The sequence below is a fragment of the Manis javanica genome, chromosome 3, assembly GCF_040802235.1.
Source record: "Manis javanica isolate MJ-LG chromosome 3, MJ_LKY, whole genome shotgun sequence".
In the NCBI taxonomy this organism is placed as follows: domain Eukaryota; kingdom Metazoa; phylum Chordata; class Mammalia; order Pholidota; family Manidae; genus Manis; species Manis javanica.
Window position 1 is genome coordinate 31,748,815 of NC_133158.1, and position 14,325 is coordinate 31,763,139.

At 43.2% G+C, this 14,325-nt stretch overlaps 1 protein-coding gene across 4 annotated transcripts in view; it reads left to right on the forward strand.

The window, feature by feature from the left end:
* The first annotated feature begins 235 nt into the window (after positions 1 to 235).
* The window catches only part of ATG7 (autophagy related 7), a 235,235-nt gene continuing 221,145 nt past the window's right edge, over positions 236 to 14,325 (forward strand). For 2 of the 4 annotated variants that reach the window (XM_037000405.2, XM_037000408.2), the window contains exon 1: positions 237 to 374. The gene's annotated coding sequence lies outside the window, so the exon portion shown is untranslated. Of the gene's footprint in view, positions 375 to 14,325 lie in introns of all 4 variants that reach the window. The other 2 variants (XM_037000410.2, XM_037000406.2) reach the window with 2 other exon arrangements.

The window sequence follows — 14,325 nt, forward strand, 5'->3', positions numbered from 1 at the left end:
TTGCCTCTCTAATGGTCTCTGGGATGCATCTGATGCTGCGCTTCCTGGAAAATGGAAATAATAATTCCTTTCATCCTCTGAAATCAAGAAAGAACGTGGAGCACTTCTTTGAAGGACATGCATTCCCACAAACGGTAAGGGGAAGTCGTTAGATGGGCTCTCACCAGGTGCCTCGCCCACTTCCTGATGCCCCGCCTTCTCCGCAGCTCAAGTTCCTCCCACTTAGCCCGGTGCTAGGGGCTCCTTTACCAGGTAGGCCCGCGGCTCCGTGTGCGCACGCGCACTATCAAACCCCGCAGGCGAGGGTGGGGCCACGCTGCGTCATCGGGGCGCGCTCTACGGACGAAGCTGTGGTTGCCGGAAGTTGAACGGCGGTAAGTGAGCCGCGAGGGCGAGGGAATAGTGGGGTCCTACGGACTCGGTTTTGGAGGCCTTGCGGGAAAGGGCGAGCCAGGCGGTGAGGGTGCGGGTCACAGCAGGTCTCGGAATCCTCCCTTCGCCGGGAAGTCACTGACTGCGGCTTTTGGCCGCCTTCTCCGGACAGGTCCCTTCAGACTGGCTCAGCCCGCGGTCTAGGAAGCTCCTAATTTCCTAAGTCAGTAACTGCTGTCCTCTGGCAGGGAGTGCTCAGAATCTCCGGTGTTGAAACACGGGAGATAGGACCCCAGGATTCTCGTCGTGTCTTTGCCCGTTTTTGCTGTGTGACTGTAGCACGTCACTACCCTTTCTGAGCCTCTTCCCTCATCAGTAAAATAGGAGTGATGATAACGTCATTTGTGAAGCAAGGTTAAGTCAATTCTGAGGGCTTTTCTGAGCTAAGGTTCTTGATTCCTAAGTTTGGTCCAGGGGTTGCAAACTTTAATGCTTGATCAGGCAGTAAATGTAGGTGTAAGAAAATTACGTTAGAAATAAAGTCAAACATTTCGACTGTATTGAGTTTTATGAGCAGCACAATACTAACATATAACTGGAGAAGTGAACCCCAAACTCCTGTGTTTGTGCACACGCACGCGTGCAGTCTCTTGATATTTTAAACACTGGCTACCAATACAATTAAAAAAACATTGGTAACTAATTTAAAAAGAAATCTCTGTGCAACTGAACCCTAGGCATATTTGTGGCTGCCAGTTTGACATTTTCGGGTCCTAGGCTCCCTTTACGAATGAATACTTGGATTTCTTTCATGACACTCCTCCCCCTGGTTAAATGTTTTAGGTGACAGAAAGCTCATTACTTCTGGTTACTCCTGTTTGGTCTTCCCACAGGTCTGACTTAAAATGTTATATGTTGAGCCAAAAGCCGTTAGGCAGTGATCTCAGCTCATTGTCCCTCCTTCAGACTCTTGGGATCTCCCTCCGTTTTATTGCCCACACATCTTTGAAAGCTATTAGTGTGTCTTGCACTTTTACCTTTTCTTCTCCAGGCTAAGCACATTTACTTATTTATCCATAGTAAACTGCACAACAACCAAGAATTTTCTGTGCCAGGCATTATCGTCAGCATTGGTGATATAGCAGTAAAAATTAAGATGACAAGAACCCTGTTTTGTGAAGCCCACTTTTGATCCTGGTGATGAGTCATAATATTGTTAGTACAGTACTTTCAATAGGTAGTAGGTGTTGCGGATCCTGATAGATGCTTTAAAAAAAGAAACAGTAATGGGATGAAGAGTAATGGCAGGGAAGCAGAGGGAACTATTTTTAAAACTATCTGGTCAGGGATGACTTCTCTGAGGAGGTAACATTTGAGCTGACACCTGAGTGAAGAAAAAGGCCAGACTTGTGATGGCTCATCTTGCCTATGTCCCCATCCCATGACCTCTGCTCTAGTTTTGTTAAACTGCTTACAGGTTGTGTCTCACTTGTAGCCCTTTGCTCCTGCTGTTTCTGTTGCCTAGAACATCTCCCCTTCCTTCTCTGTTTTTCTTAGCCAACTTCTCCCTGTGCCTCATGTGACATGATTTTGAAACTTTAAGAAGTTAAGCACTGGGCTCTCATTCAACCGCAGGATCCTTTTTCTGTTCCTCACCAGCCTCTCAGAGAATAAACATAAATATGTATTGAACTTCTGCTATGTGCCTACAGTGCTCTGCAAGCTGGAAATACCAAAATGAGTAACATGCACACCCCTGCCCTCAAGGCATTAATTTTTTTTTTTAAGCCAAGGAGATAGACAGCAGTGCTATGGTATGAAGCTACTGTAGAAGTTTGATGGAGGAGGACTTAGAATGCTCACAGTTGGGCTGCGGTATCAGAAAAGGCTTCTGTGAGGATGTACTGCTTTATCCAAGCCCTAGGCTTACTCAGGTGAAGAGGGGTGGGAGGTGGAATGATATTGCAGACATAGGGAGTGGCTGGGCAAAGGGCTGCAAGTGACAATGCATGACCCATAAGCAGCTCACCTGAATCGGAGTGTAGGGTTGTAGGATGAGAGGTGACTGGGAAGGTAGGTAAGCAGGAGGTGGAGGATGACGGGCCTTGTAGGCAATAGCATAGTAAGAGTGGAGACTTGGGAAGCTAAAATACTTGTGTATCCATACTGGCTTTGCCTCTGAATGAGTTTTGTGACTTTGGGCAAGTCACTCCCTTTCTAAGCTTCAGTTTCCTCATCTGTGAAGAGGGAAAGTAGAAAACTGCCTCCTAGAGTTGCTGTGAGAACTGAATAAGATGATAAATGTTACCCATTGGCACTGGTAGATGGTAAGCAATAAACTGTAGCAGTTAATACTGCCATGCTAAGATGTCTGGAAGATTATTTTGAAGATGTGGTGGAAAGAGGAGTACTGGAGGGTTGTAAATAGGACTGTGGCGTGTGCTCATTTGCTGTAAGTTACCCAGGCAGCACTGTGGTGATTACATCGAACAGGGCCGGACCAGCAGGGAGACTGGCTAGGGCTCTGTGACCCTGATCCAGGGCCCAGGAGGAGGGAGGCCAGAACTAAGACTGCGGCTTTGGGGAGAGAGAGGAGTGGGTGGATTTGTGGGATTTGCTAGGCTGGTAGCTGATTGGATGACACCACATGGGGAGAGAAGGGTAACAGGAACAAGGATGTTGGAGTGGGGTAAGGGGAATGAATCCTCTGTGCGTAATAAGTAATAACAATGTTAATTAGTAGCCCCTGATTGGTTATCCCTGACCTCTTCTGAGATTTTATTTGGAAATCCAAATGGCACCTGTTCTCCAGTGTTAGCCATGGAGATGAAGTTCATGAATGCCTTCCTCCTTTCCTTTTTCTATCTCCTGATCCTCCTGCCATTCTACAGTGTGAGGCCCTATTGTGTATTAAGGGGGAATAAATAGGTGCTGCTTTGCTACCATGGTCTCGGCAAACTGGGTGCTCACCTGTTTGCTTGGTCTCAGTCCAGCCCCAGAGTGATCACCTGTGGGATTTCCTGTACCTTCATTCTGATGACCCTCCTTTGAACTTGTTTCTCTTTGACAGTCTCTCTCTCTCAGTGTGTGGTGTGGAAAGGAAGCCCTCCTTCCTCTAGGAGACCATGCAGAGTATGACTGTACTTTTCTTTCAGTAACCTAATGCCCCACCTGGCTTCCTCGTGGACACACGTTGACACCATCACATTGTGGGCCCTCGGCGCTGCCGGGTGCTCCCTGGTGTGTTTGGACAGCTCTCTGGCTCATCTCCTTGTCCTTCACACTTTGGTCCCTCTCCCAGCCTCTAAACCTTGTCTTTGACTTCATTAAATTGGAGCCATCAATTAAGATTTCTCAGTTTCTATCATTTACAGACTTATCTCTAGGTGACCCTATCACTTTGCCTTTTATTCTAATTCTGTGAAAGAAAGGTGTTCATTTTAAGGCTGCTTTCTTCACCGGTGCTGAGATTCCATCTCCTTTTCCTGAGGACCAGGTTCCAGCATTTGTTCCGTTTCTTTCATATTTAATTATCTCTTCTCATTTAAGTATTCTCCACTTAAGTCTTATTTTGGAAAAAACAAATACCTTCCCATTAACCTCTGTCATCACACCTCCTCTTCCCTAAGTTGCTACATCTATTCCTTGAAGTCATCATCCACTGATATCCTGTTTCTGCCTCCCCCTCTTCCAAAACTGCTCTCCCCAGGCATCCGATGTTGCCATTGCCAGAACATCTGAACACTTTTCTCCTAATCTTTTGGATTCTGAAAAGGTGTGATGTTGCTGATATTCCTTCACTTACAGAAGCCACTCCTGCTTTGTACTGTCTCTCTGGCCATTTCCCCCTCAGATTCCAATATGGGCTCTTTCCCTCCTTTTGTCGTTAGGTGCTTGTTTCCTCCAGGCTCTGCCTTCTACTCTTTGCTCTTAACTCACAGCTTCAACTCCCACTTATGTGCTAATGAGCCCTACTGTGCATGTGTCTTGAGCCCAGGCTGCTCCTGAATGCCAGCCTCAGACTCAGTGAGTCCAAACCTAAGCTCGTCCTCTTCCCTCCAAACCCTCAATTCTTTCTCTGTTCTTTAGACCCACTCATTCCCTTTCTCCCCATTAGTCATTCAAAGCGGAGCTCTAGGAGTCACCCTGACATTTCCGTCTCACACTATCCCCTCTTCTCTCCCTCCCAGCCCAGGCAGTCCTCAAAGATCTGCCAATTCTACTTCCTTGATAGCTCCTGACACATTTTCTCCTCCATTTCCTCTTCCACTGCCTTAGGGCAGTCTCTTCTCATTTCCTGCCTGCCTTATGGCACAGCCTCTGAGCTCCTCGCTGCCCCAGCAGTCTGGCCCTCACCAGCCGTTTCTGAAATACAGCTGTTTGAGAGAATGTAAGTTCCTGCTTATTTGGTCCAGTCTAGGCAATCCCATGGGCCTCGTCTCATAACACCCTGAACAACACTCACCACGCTGTACTGTACTTATTTTACCCACAAATTGCTAGACTGTCATTTCTGGTCTGTCTAACCCTCAAATTGTTAGAATCCTAAAAGCAGGAGACCTTAGCGTTTTGCTGTTGAATCCTGAAATACAGCACAGGGACTGGTATATAATATAAATGTTTAATGAAGCAGCAACTGAATGGGAACCCCAGTGTCTCTGACACATGTTTTATTAATAATACTAGTTCTACTTTTGAGTGCCTCCTGTGTCAGATACATATATTTCTTAATTGAATCATTACAATAGTTCTGTATGGCAAGTGGTATCCCATCTTATAAATGGGGAAACAGGTTCAGAGAAATTAAATAACTTGCCCAAGGTTGTGTGGCTAGAAGTTGCAGAGGTGGGCTTGAACTCGGGTCTCTCTGGCTCGTGACATTATGCCTTTCTGTCTTATCATACTGCCTCTGTGGTACAAGGCTACATTGCTGTCCAGTTGTTTTCTTGGACTGATATTGAAGACTTGGAAATTTTAATTTTGTTAAAATAGGACTGCCATTTCAACATCTTTTTTATTCTGAATTTTTGTTACCCATCAAATTGCCTGTTTCTTCCTGCTACATATTATGTATAGAATTGATAAGGAAACGTATGTTGTTATCCAAGTCGCTGGTAAAATGCAATAGAGCACTTTATTCAATATATTTATATATGTGTCTATTTCCCTGCTGTAAGCTCCTAACACAAGGGTCTATACACATAAAATATTTAGTAAATATTGATGAATAATCATTCATGTACATTAATAAAAATAGATTGGACAGGACCGAAGACAGAGTCAAACACTTGTCACTATTAGCTCCTTTCCTATTAACATCATTCATTCCTTAACCAATATTCTTTGAATAAGATTATTTTACCAGTTCTTAATCCCTCTAATTATGTCAGAATCCAGTCCCTACATTTTTTAACTTGTCCACTAGGATTTCTGGAGTAGTCTTGCCAGAGACCTTGCTGAAGTCCAGATAGCGTATGTCCTATATCTGTGGTTCTTCTGTAATCAAGGTGGAAATGCCGTTACTCTTACGTGACTCGTTCATAAGCCATGTGGCCTCTCATGGTTACTCAGGGCTGCTGCATGCAGTTGTGTGGGTTGTGCACTGCACAAAGGCCACATCTTAGGGGGTTTTAATTTTGTTAAAATAGGTCTTGGGCATCATGGATGTATTTTCATAGTAGCAATATTCAGGCAGACAAGGGTAAAAAGCCACGAGCTAACCTAATCAGTAAATCACAACAATTTTCTAAGAAAAGGAAGTAAAATGTCTTGAGGAAGGGGTGCAATTTTCTAATTATACAAAGGTACCATGTGGACTAGAATGGCCTATACAATACCCTTGGAGCAAAATCTCTGTCCAGTGGGTACAGAATCCATCCTTATTCTCATCTTTGGAAATAAAATATTTTGAAAACCCAAAATCACTTTTCCAGGATTTTCGAGGATGCCTTCTCCCATTTTCTAGGATGCCTTTAAGATCTCTGGAAATGAAAGCCACAGAGACTTTGTTATTCAGAAGCAAGCCTTTATAACTCAGCTTTTAGGAAACCATCACATATTTTAGTTGTTGGTTGACATAAGGAACCCCCCAGCAATTCAGGTGAACCCAGGCGGCTGTTCCTCAGGTAGAATGAACCAAGTGACACTGTTGATTGGTGAAGGTAACAAAAAGGACTTGAAAGTAGGCATACTATTCTCTGTCTTCCTTGTGTTGTCTCTTTCTCCTCTTTGCCAGATTTTCTCAGCTTTCACAATCAGTCCCTTGGTAGGCTTGCCGCACCCCACAGTGCCGGTATCTGGTGGGTGCATTCTCAAAAACTGAGGCTGAATGAGAGCAGATTGTGTGTGAAAGTTAAGGTTGTGATAGCAGCAGGAAAACAGTATAAAATGAAAGAACAATTCCCGGAAGTAATGGGTGGGAATGAAGGGTGCAGTTTGGAGAGTCTGGAGGTGGCTGCTAGTTCCCTGCCTGATTGACCTCCTGAAGAAATTAATGTGGAATCTGTAGGGGTAGAGGTGGCTTGCATGGAGGTGAGGGGGACAACTGGGCCATGATTGCAATTTTCCTGCCCACTTATGTGATCAGCTGTTACCACCTGACAGCACAGTCACAAAGCCTTTTTGGGTGACTTGGTATCATGTGGCAGCATCAGTTTGGCTGAGGGGCGTCTTGACTCTAATGCAATTTTTAAAAGGAATTGAGGCTTCCGTGCTCAGCTGGTTTCTCTGTAGGAGTCCTGAGTTTTCACCTTTCTGTAAAGCCTACTCTTTCTTCTAAGTTTGGAACTTCCCCCTGCCCTCCTTTTGGAAGGGAAGGCTTTTTAAATCTTCCTCTTTAGCAGCCTTGCAAATTATTTCCAAAACTCACGAAGTTGAGGAGTATCATTAGCAGACAAACGAGTATTGGTTCTGTATGCCAAAGGGCCCACTCCCCACTCCTGGCCATCTCCACCTCCTTTTCACCCATCAGCAGCTAGGAATGTACTCTGTCAGTGGGGCTTGTTCATGTGGTTTGATGCTTATTTTAATGACTGCCAGAGCTCACAGCCCTGCAGCTGGGAAAATGAGAGCAGAATCCTGCTCTATGTGCTCCATTTTGGCCCAGAGAAGGTACTTCAGGGCCAAATTGCAGTCATTCTGGCACTTCTGCTAAGTGAATGGCCCCACGTGGTCTCAGAGAAATTGAACACAGAGTGCGCCTCACCCCTAGAACTTGTTCCTCTGGACTTCCCCCGATGACCTATAGCAGGAGGCCATCCATTTCATTTTAATTAAACCTCTGCTGTAACTGCAGTGCTCCTCTGAGGGAGGTGAGACTTAGCTGAAGCACGTTTGACACAGAGCAAGTTTCCACAATGAACATGGTGAAGGGCAGCCACATTAGCCAGGCACTGTTGACTAATGGTGTGTCAGGGCAACAAGGAAAAAGAATAGCAGATACCATATATTGGTGGTTGACTGTGTGCCAGGGACTGACAGATACTCCCTATACTTTCTCATTTAGCCCTCCCCAAAACCTCCTGGGTCGTGTATAGTTACCCTTATTTTACAGATGGGGTATGACCGCCTGCCCAAGGTGCTGAGCTGGGGAGAGGTAGAGTGGAAAACACAAACTCGGGTTTATCTGACTGAAGACCCAAGTTCCCAACCACCTTAGCTTTTAGCATCCTTAACTCTGAACCATTAAAATTCCCCTGCCCTCCCAAAGCAAACAAACAGAAACCCAGCAAACATACACATGGAGAAATTATAGCGAGAGTATTTTTTAGTATAGTTAAGCTGGTCTGTTTTCCTGCTCTCCCTCCACTTCCCTAAAGACAGGTTTGTTTTTTTTTAATCTCTGTGGTTGTTGTTCATTTTCTACCAATTTTACTTCTTCATTACCAAAAATCCTACACTGGCCTAAGATTTGCTGCGTGGAATCCTCTCAGTCCCCTGCAGAGTGACAGCAATTGGGCAGCTGCTCTCCAGGAAGCACTTCTGCTCCAATTAATTTTATAAGCAGCAAAGCCCAAATACTTCCATCTCCAGCATCTTTAATAACAAAATGCCAGAAAAGTTTATGGAAATGGTATTTCATTTAGACTCCTTATTTAGAGAAATGGATTTCCTTTCACCAAAGCTAGATATAAATAGGTCATCTTTTAACTGTTGAGAGAATATGGGAGAGCACTTAATAGGATTGGTACAATTTGAATATAGGGTTTTCCCTTCTGCTCCTTTGATTGGGTGTAGCATACATACATATTCATTAGCATACATATAGCATACATACATGCATTAGTAAAGTTGCTAATTATAAATATATATATAGCTCATGGATTTTTTCATATGCACATGCCTTATAACCACCACCCAGCTCAAGGTACATATAGCACAGTACCAGCTTCCCAAGAGGCTTCCTCATGCTGCTTCCCTGTCGGTAGCCCCACCCAACCCTCTAATTACTATTCTATCATCTTGACTGGTTTTGCTGCCATTTTGAAACAAACTTAGAGAATTTAAAGACACTTAAGAAATTTAAAGAAACCTTACAAGAATAAGACAAAGCCTTTCCATATATCTTCCCCTGGAGAGTCCATTCAAGTTTTGTGCCAGTAGCATTGCGCAGAACGTCCATCCAGGACCACGGTTTGCTCTCAGTCATCATGTCATTCTCATCTCTCATGCTGGAACAGTCCCTTAGTGTTCCCTTGCCCACTAAGCTAGTCCCAGTCATTTTGTACAGTGTTTTTCAGTTTGGGTATATCTAATTAGACCCTGGTTATGTGTTTTTAGCTGACTACCATAAGATGCTATGTTCTTTCTACTGCGCTCTGTCGGATAGACCACTGTCTGTTTGTCCCCTTGCCGCTGGTATAATTATCGATTCCTTCATTAAGATGGTGTCTGCCAGATTTTGTCACTGTGGAGTCACTTTTTCTCTCTGCAACTAGTAAATTTTTTGTAGAGAGATACTTTGAGAATGTAAATGTAGACTTTTAACATATATCATGGGGACACTTTCAGGAAGAAAGATTTGTCTTTTACTACTTTGTATTTGGTTGAGTAAGGTTTCATTTAAATTGATTTGTACATGCACAGTTCCTATCCTCTACGATCTTAGTCCTAAAAATACAGTAACAGATTTGGAGACCTTCTGTGTCCTATGGCATGTCTCCACATCCTCTACATGGTTTCACACTCCAATATCGTCACATCCAAGGTCATAAGCCTGGAGTCTGGCCTCCCAAGGACAGAAGCCTGAGTCGTTCTTTCTCTTGTTTCCCTTGGGGAAGGTACCCATGAAGGTTCCTAGAACTCATCTTAGTAACATTTGAGAGCCACTCTGCGAGAGACTAGAGTGTATCAGGAGGAGTAAGAGCCAGGATCTGTATTTGCAGATTTACACTCAGGTTGATGGAGGCAGACAGATAAGCAAAGAGCTGAGCAACAATGCTGAAGGCGGAGGTAGCTTAGAGGCAGATGTGCTTAAATGTAGCTGATGGGGCAGGAGCAGGAGAGGAGCCAAGAGAGTGAGAGGAAGCTCTGAGAAGCCTTTCTAGAGCATGTAACCTCTGAGCTGGATTTTGAAAAATGCCAGGCAGTCATGGGCGGCATGCCTTTCAGACAGAGGGAGCTGTACGTCCAGGGTTGCAGAGGCAGGACAGGTGTGTCAGAGGAGCAGACATCAAGTCAGAGGTGAGGAGTGGTTGGGCCACCAGGATGGCACTAGAGAAAGTTGGGAGGCAGTAGCAGGGGTCCAAGAGAAGATATGAAGGAAACCATCAGCGTGCCTGTTCAGGCTGTGGAATGCTGATGCAGTCTTCCCGCATGCTATGAACCTCAATAAATATCAAATGAGCTTCATCTTGGCCTAATGATGCCGACGTATGAGTGAGAGTGTTCTGTGTAAACTGTGTTACCACTTCATAAAGATGGTATTTGCACCGTTACAAGGTGCAGATTGTAGACCAGCAAATGTGAACTTGGAATCTGGTCTTGTGATCTGCTTCACCTTCAGCAGCCTGTACTTCTGTCTACTACCCTCTAAAAAGATTCTGCCAAAACGCCAGTGTCCCTAAAAACAAAATACATTTTTAGCACCTTCAAAAGAATAAAAAAATAACAGGTTTCAAAGATGATCTAGTTGAGGGTCAGCAAACCATAGCCTGCAGGTCAAATCCTGCCCCGAAGCTTTTTTGTATAGTCCAATGAGCTGACAACCTTTTTTACGTTTTTCTAGAGTTGTAAAAGAGAGGAAGAATATATGGCAGAAACTGTTTTGGCCTGCAGTGCCTAAAATATTTACTACCTGGCCCTTTTCAGAAAAGGCCTGCCAGCCCCCAGCCTTGTCTGACTGCCTGGTACAGTTACCCCTTGGGCAGTATTACTTGGCAAATAATCATCCAGTATATCTGGATGCAGATATACTTCCACTAATGCAAAATTCATTCTCACTTGGGCCAATCTATTTCCTATTTGGACAACTCAGGCTATTCATAATTTTTAAACTCTGCTGAAATTTGTCTCATTATATATGGATTATAGCATCCATCCATTGGCCCTTTTTGGGGTAAGAGAGCTATTATTTCATGTCAACATTTATTGAGCTCCTAATATATTCTAGACGCTGTGCTTAGTGCTGAAGAAAGATGAATAAAACATGTCTCTTGCATCGAGGATCTCCCAGGTGTTATTCCTTGGAACTAAAGCAGTTGGGCTGGTCACCTGTTTGTTGTTCTTGCTCTTTTTCTGTGTTTTTTCTTTTGAGCTGGTTATCATGTCTCTTTTATCCCCCATCTTCTTGCCTTTGGCTAGGACTTTTTTCTTTAATTATTCTACTTATTTCTGCACTTTTATTCCACATATACAAAATCATTGAATTTAGAATGCAAAATTCAAAGGGCAAAAGGGTCACCCATTGGAAATAAGGCCCTCCACCCCTCTGTTGCCTGACCTGATAGCTTCTTCCTTGGAAGGCCTCCACTGTTGCACATTTCCTGTGGGGATTCAACTTTAAAGAACAGCAGTGCCACAAGGCTGGGGTCCATCTGGACAGAAACTTTCGTAAGTCCTCATCCAATGGCATTTTTGAAGCTCCTACTTAAATAAGTTGCTGAGTGTGGCTTAGTCTTATTTCATGAAAGCCTGAAATTTGCACCAAGTTTGGGTGGTAGACGCAGCACTAGAGGGTTCATATTGCTTAACCGCACACCGCTGCAATTTCAGTTTAATCTTGTCTGGATGTTTTGACTACACTGGGATTCTTGCACATGCCAGTGTGCAGATTGTAGATCAGCAAATGTGGGTCTACCCTCACGAAGCCTTTCCTCTTTCACTGAAAGTGACACAGTCCTTTCTGTTGCAACTCCTGGGTTTCACATCCTGAATATGAGAGAAATAGTTTGAAATAAAATTGAACCACACTGATATTGATGTATCTGTCAGTATCCTTCCTTGAATATGTCTGTATATAAGGTTAAAGTACGATAGAAATAACCTTTTAGCTTTTAAGCTAAGCAGACACCAGAATTCGCTCCTGAAATGTCTAGGATTGTATGAGCAAGCTTTAGTTTTCAGGAAGCAGGAAATGTTTGGAGCCAGGTTAGTTTCACGTAAGTGACTTTGCACTTAGGACTCAGTTCCCACTCCCTCCAGAATTTCCTTCTGCTCATTACTTCTTTTTTTATAGTTGACTTATGTTTTAGATTGAAATATAGTTTATATACAATATTATATTGGTTTCAGATGAATAATTTAGTGATTATCTCTATTACTAAATACTCACCATAAGTGTAGTTACCATATGTCACCATACAAAGATACTATAATATTATAAGCAATATTCCCTATGCTTTATTTCCATCCCTGTGACTAAATTACTTATGCTTTGAAGTTTGTACTTATTTATCCCCTTCACTTATTTCACCAGTATGCCCCCCACACCCTGCCATGGTAACCAACCATCTGTTCCCTCTGTTTATAAGTCTTTCTGTTTTTTTTGTTCATTTGTTTTTCAGATTCCACATAAAAGTGAAACCATATGGTATTCATCTTTCTATGACTGACTTGTTTTACTCAGCATAATACACTCTAGGTCCATCCATATTGTCACAAATGGGAAGGTTCTTTTTTATGGTGTAGTAATACTCCTTACTTTCTTTCTCTCTCTCTGTTTCTATATCTTGGCTATTGTAAATAATGCAACATTAGACATAGGGGTGCACATATCTTTTTGAATTAATGATTTCATTTTCTTCATTACTTCTTAAATCTTCCCTTCCAGCTTAAGGCAGATGGCAATATGACATAGATGTATAGGCTCCTAAGTGATACATGTATACTTGAGCACCCTATTTAGATGTTTCCAGAAAATTCCTAATCACATGTTGCTACTATTGCTTAAGACCTATCTGATTTCTTAGCTTGTCAAGCAACAGTTCAGCAGCTGAAAAGCAGCCATATCCTCTTGTGAAATAGGTTCTTGTATTCTGTTTAGAATTTCTCAGAGACCAAGTAAATCAGAAAATGTTTGAAGGATGTGTCTTTTATGCAAATTACCTTTTTAGTATGTCTGTTGTTATCTTCTAAGTTGTCATCCTGAGTCACTTTTCCCAAGCTTTATGGAATAGAGTTTTCTCTTTTGTCTGTGATAAAATTCCATCAGCAGGTCATCAAAATGGTGATGAGTTACCACTGACTGTCAAGTTGTGGATGACTAAAGAGTGCAGGGCCTAATGATCTGTCACATGGGGGATTTCAGACAAGATCCATTTTGTACCACTATCTGCTACTAGATTGATTTCGTTCTCTATTGGAAGATGGCTCTGGCCATGGCATTATTCTTTTGACTGTGTTGGAGAGATTATCAGTATGTAAATATTTTTCAAAATGATTGATTATTTTTCAACATAGGTTGGGCAGATGGGCAGGGTAAAGTTTCTGAAAAGGGCTATCTTCCTTCAAGGCAGTATAGTACAGTGATGGGGGTCAGGGCTGTGAAGCCAGCAGTCCTGGGTTATAAATCTCAGTTCTCTACTTCCTAACTGTGTGACTGGGCAAATGACTTAACTTCTGAGTGCCTGTTTTCTCTTCTGTAAAGTAAGCATAAGGCAACCACTTTGGGGTTATCATAAGATAATATGTAAAATGTTTGGTGTAGTGCCTGGCACAGGACAACCATTCAGTTAGGACAGTTACTACCACTGCTATTTAAAAGTTTTGTGAAGGGTATGATCAAGAAAGCAAGTATGATTCAGGATGGTAGATGCTTTAATGAAAGTTTTCATCTATCATGATGCAGAGGGGGACTGTTGACACCCCCTGACTTTGGGTGTTAATGAGAGCTTCATAAAGGGGCTTAAGAGATGAGAGGCAGTTGTCCTGGTAGAGAGAAGGAGAGGTTTCCTAGGGGCATCAGCAAAAGTACAAGCAGGGTAAGTCAGCAGTGACACCTTACCCACTATGGACTATGACCAGTAAGATTTGGTTTGTTTAAGAGAGGAAGCCACCTGTGCACATCGGTTTTGGTGGCAAGGTGACACTTTCTTTAGAGAAGATAAGTGACAGTGACAAAGCTGCAGGAGCTGATGTGAGGTGGTAGAGCCTGACATGTGGCAGCAGGAATGGACAGGAAGCATGAAGCACATGGGCGTTGCAGTAACCCTGGAATTAGGGTCCTCATTCTCCACTTCCCTAATTATATAGCCTCTGTGAATTTCTTCACTTCTCTGAACCTCAGTTTCTTCCTCTCAAATTGGAACAGTCACTTCTTAAAGCTTTTTGTGAGGGTAAAATCAGGTGCACACCCCTGTTGCTGTGCCTGGTCCTGGTCAATTCTCAGTAACTGTGACCTTCATCTCAATCAGAGGACTAGTTTAACACTGAATCTCTAACTATTAGTGATTTCTTGGATGTGAGAGAGAAAAATCAAGATGACTTTGAAGTTTCTACCTGGGATTTCAGTAAACT